General features: G+C 33.5%; 1 non-coding gene across 1 annotated transcript; it reads right to left on the bottom strand.

Moving 5' to 3' along the window:
- Positions 1-4,589: 4,589 nt before the first annotated feature.
- LOC133833381 (small nucleolar RNA R71) lies at positions 4,590-4,696 on the bottom strand. The gene has a single exon (XR_009892762.1). It is a non-coding gene; the product is annotated as a small nucleolar RNA R71 (small nucleolar RNA).
- Between the last annotated feature and the right edge of the window lie 284 nt (positions 4,697-4,980).

Genomic DNA, 4,980 nt, shown 5'->3' with positions numbered 1-4,980 from the left:
GTGGATACAGAAGTTGTTCCAGGCATGAATCAACCACTTGTTCTGTATTGTGAGAACAATGTGGCAGTAGCTAATTCATAGGAACCTAGAAGTCATAAGAGGGGAAAGCACATTGAGAGGAAATATCACTTGATCCGAAAGATAGTCAACCGAGGAGATGTTACTGTCTTGAAGATTGCCTTTGAAGATAATCTTGCAGATCCGTTCACAAAGACTTCATCGATTAAATCTTTTTCAGGATGCTTTAGGGCAAGTGGGAGATTGTTGTGAATTGTTCCCTTAAAGAAATTGTAGTTGACAATAGTGTTAATGGAATAAATGACTGAATTGAATTATTGTATTTATGTAGGTTATGTACTATATTATTGTTAAAAATATTAACTAAATATCAAAAGAATCCAAAGTTCATCTATGTGGTCTCAATCTCATATTGGTATGAGAGGATCGAGATTGAGAAAATGGACTTAAATAGTTTGCAATAAAATAAAGTTATAGAATGTTTAGATTAATTGCTGCTTGTACGGTCTACTAGTATTATGAATGCATGTGACCTTGATCTGGGTTACTAGTATAGTAAGACAATTTAGTGGAGGTACTTTGCATACTGAGAGTATGTAGAACTGGACCAAATGAGATTTAATAATACTTTGTTGAATACCGTTTCATAGTATTATAAAACACATCAACTGATGATCATATACAAACTAGTCTTAATCACAAAGTTACTATGAACTTCTATATATGTTATTTTATCATTTGATTCATGTGTTACGGTTTGTCAGAATGATTAGGCTTAGAACTATTGTTTTGGGGACTCAATGATGTATATGGCTGGGGACATGAATTAATAGATATGGAATCTATACCTTCTTATAGATTGAATGATGGTTTCCTACTGGGTTCGCTTTTGGAACTGAAAAGGTTATTGATGTCAAATTCATAATTAGATTATGAATTAATCTTCACTTGTAAAGTCAATGGTACACAAGGAATCAAGATATAATTAAAAGGGTAAAATAGTAATTTTATTCCCACTTAAATTAGAGTCCTAGAAACTTTACTTAGCTAATTATATAGTAGTTGTAGTAGTAGTAGTGGTAGCTAGTAGTAGTTATAGTATGATAGTTACTGTGGTTTTTGGTTCAAGTCGGGACTTAGTTGAACACTTGCAGCAACACTTATATATTTTATAATTTTAACCTATAGTTGAAGAATATTAATTATAACATAAGGTTTGATTAATATATCTGAATACAAAGATGTCATTTATTATACCATAAGGTTTAGATAAAACGTATAAGATCATGACACTTGTCAGGTGCAAGTTTATTAAGGAGTTAAGTATTTTGATGAATAGTTTAATTAAAAAGAAAGATCTAGAAGCTCTAGAACCTTCCAGTAGTTGTTAGGATCGTATTTTTACTCAGTCAAAGTTTTTTATCCAATTCAAATTAAGTTTAAATAGTGCAAATACGTGTATAATATATCAACGTCTGCAGATATATCACAGCTATAGGGGTCGATATATCACCTACGGAAGATACGAAAAACACGTCGACTTTATACGAATGATCGAACCAGCCTCAAGAATATTGGGTGAGGCGCTATATCGCCTATAGGGGGCGATATATCGACCCCACCCTTGTATTTTTGAAAGTTTGGTTCTTTAATTTTAAAAATAGCCTTAACCTCAAAACTTGCTTCTGAACGTTTTTGACCGAGTCTTAAGCATATGTTGAACGAATATTCAAATATTTTTCAATTAACATTCATTATTTTATTAAATCTAAAAGGAGATATTTTCACACCTTGAACTCTATAAATAGGACCTAATACCCAACCATTTTTCTCATTCTTCAAGCTGTGTTTAGAGCCTTTAAGCTGCTAGGTTTACTATAGAGTGATACACTTAGTTTGGGATAAAAAGCTTTATCATCTTAAGCTTTATAAACACTTGGGAAGTGAGATATAGAGTGTGTTTTCAATATCGAGGTGTAGATCGGTTCTAGTACATCCAAAGGTATTTAAGTTCTTTGAACTTGAGATTTCTTTTCGAAGTGTTCCAAATCCCGTCCTTGTTCTCAAATATCCCGATGTTGGTAAGGTAAATAGGATAGATTATGTTTATATGATATGCTATGCTTATATTATGTTATGTTCGCATTGTGTATAGTATGTTTATAGTCCTTGGGCACATGACTTGCCTAGCTAGCTGATTAGTGCTCAAAAATATCATTTTATTAATCTTAATGTGTAAAATTAATTATGTTTTAATTAATATTTTAATGGATTTATTGTCATATATTTTATATTTGAAAATATTAATTTTAATTTAATTTGTGTTTAATTTTCCGGAAATAAAATATATCTTTGACACAAAGAAAAAGAAAGGAGAAAAAAAAATTAAAATTGAAGAAAACATGAAGAAAATAGCATTTTTGAAGATGAAATGGCCCAAAAGTAGGCCCAAAATGGAGCCCAAACCCAAGCAATGGCTGCTCCCCATGCTGCCACTTGGCAGCCCGCCATTCAGCCAACCAAGCCACGCCAGCCGAGTTGAGCTTGATAGCCTGACGCTGCCTGACGCCGTCTGACGCACTGCCCCCCACGTGGCCGACCACGCCTGCCACGACCTGACCACGCCAGCCGCGCCATCCAATCTGAAGCTGCCACCTGTCCCTTGCGTCAGCCTTTGTCCCCCACGACCCAACACCATTTGCCCCACTCCATCAGATTTTGTAGCAATTTCCCCCACTATTTTGTACACGATTTTACACGTTTTGGGTCCTATTTTCTCTATAAATAGAGAATCAAAGCAAGTGTAAATTATCAGAGTGTGGAAGGAAGAGTAGAGAGTATTGGAGAGAAAAACACTTACTTTTCCTATTTTTCTTTTACATTTTTGTGAGTGAAAACAATGCCTATTTTAGGCTAAATTCTCTTGTGGAAAGGCTAGAGTGGAGTTCATGTTTAACATTATATTATTAATATATTGATTCTTTATTTTGTTCTTCATTTATATATATTTGTTACAATCAAATTTATTTTCTTCTAATTTTTATTCTAAATTTATTATTATCTTTTACATAAGTCTAGCCATGCTCTTCTTATGTAATTTAGGTTTTTAATTTAATTTAGAATATTTGTTGTATTATATGCTTTTTATTGCATTCTGCCATTGGTATTTTGTCGCTCTAAGGTATAGAATATGATAGGTTTTTAAAATTAGAAGTTAGTATAATTTAATTAAAGAACATATATTAAGATGAGCTTTATTATATATATTTTCCAACTATAATTAATGGTGTAGAATTATAGCTGAGTATAATAAATCAATTTTATTAAAATATATATATGTTTGCATGAATGAAACTTATGCCTTCCATATTTTCTTTCTGATTCTAATTCCTCGATTCTATTCATTTAACTCTTTTTCAAAGTTACATCATTTCAAAGTTTATTATTTCTGATTTACTAATCTTCCTTTTTACTTGTATTTTACCTCTCTGTGGATACGACATAGCCTGATTACTACTGCGACTGCTTAGGAATTATTAGGCGATATCAATTTTTGGCGCCGTTGCCGGGGAGGTAATTTTACAATTAAAGTTTTGCCTAGTAAATTAATTTTTTTCTATATAAAAAAAAGTAGTAATTTTTTTAATTTCTCTTTTATTTTATTTTTCCTTATTAATTTTTATTTTTTATTTATTCATTTTTTAATTTTAATTTTAGGTTTAGAATTTTATTTTCTAGATTTAGGTTTTTTTTTTCGAAAAAAGAATAAAATTTAACAAAAAAAATAAATCAAACAAAGTATTGAGAACATTTGTGTAATTTTGGAAATTAGTAAAAACCAAACTTGTTCTGCCTTAGAAAAATTGGTTCTTAAATAAGGTCTGTGTTAGCGTTACCCTCCAATCTTTTCTAAGAACCTCGGGGAGTTCTAGAAAAGCTCTTGGGCCTAAAGTGGTACCTTGGCAGCCTTTCCAATTGGCTTGGGAAAATTTTGGTGTATACTTATTACATTATTACACATTTGCGCTTATAATACTTACAAATTAAAAAATATTTATGCCATGAAACAGAGACGCACTAGGGAGATTTGTGAGACAACAAGTAGAAACTTTAGAAAAATCTCCTAGTTCGTCGTTTCTTCCATTCGTTCAAACACTCCCGATTCACCAAGACTTCCCAAACCACCCACGATGGCACATCAAGACGAAGTCCAACCAAGAACGCTATAGGAATATTTACATCCTACGCGTACAGCTACACCTTCATGCATAATGTATCCCAACAATATGCCAAATTTCGATTTCAAACCCGACATGATTAACCTCTTACCAACCTTCCATGGGTTGGAAAATGAGAGTCCGTACGTGCATATACGGGAATTCGAAGAGGTGGTGGCTACATTCAACAACCGAGCTGATGTCACCAACATTGTGAGATTGAAATTCTTTCCTTTCTCGCTCAAAGACAAAGCAAAAAGCTGGTTGTATTCCTTAAGGCCTAGATCTCTCGGAACATGGGAAGAAATAACAAAAGCATTCTTTGCCAAATATTTCCCGCCCCATAAGACTAGCAGCCTTAAGAGGCAAATCTCTACCTTCATCCAGAAAGACCATGAAACTTTCCATCAGGTCTGGGAGAGGTTTAGAGATTTGATAAATCAATGCCCACATCATGGGTACGAAAGCTGGCATCTGATCATCTATTTCTATGAAGGTCTCACAACCGGACAAAGACAATTCGTAGAAATGATGTGCAATGGCGAATTCCTTCAAAAAGATCCTGATGAAGCTTTCGAGTACCTCGACGATCTCGCTGAAAAATGCTACACATGGAATGGACCGAGTCCTATGGACAAGCCACGATCAACTGGAATCTACCAATTGAGGGAAGAGGACAATGTCAAAAGCCAAATTGAATCATTGAGACAACAATTCGAGGCTTTCAAATCTCAAGAAGGTAGAG

This window comes from Humulus lupulus, chromosome 4 (assembly GCF_963169125.1).
Source record: "Humulus lupulus chromosome 4, drHumLupu1.1, whole genome shotgun sequence".
NCBI lineage: Eukaryota > Viridiplantae > Streptophyta > Magnoliopsida > Rosales > Cannabaceae > Humulus > Humulus lupulus.
This window is presented reverse-complemented; position numbering and strand designations above follow the sequence as displayed.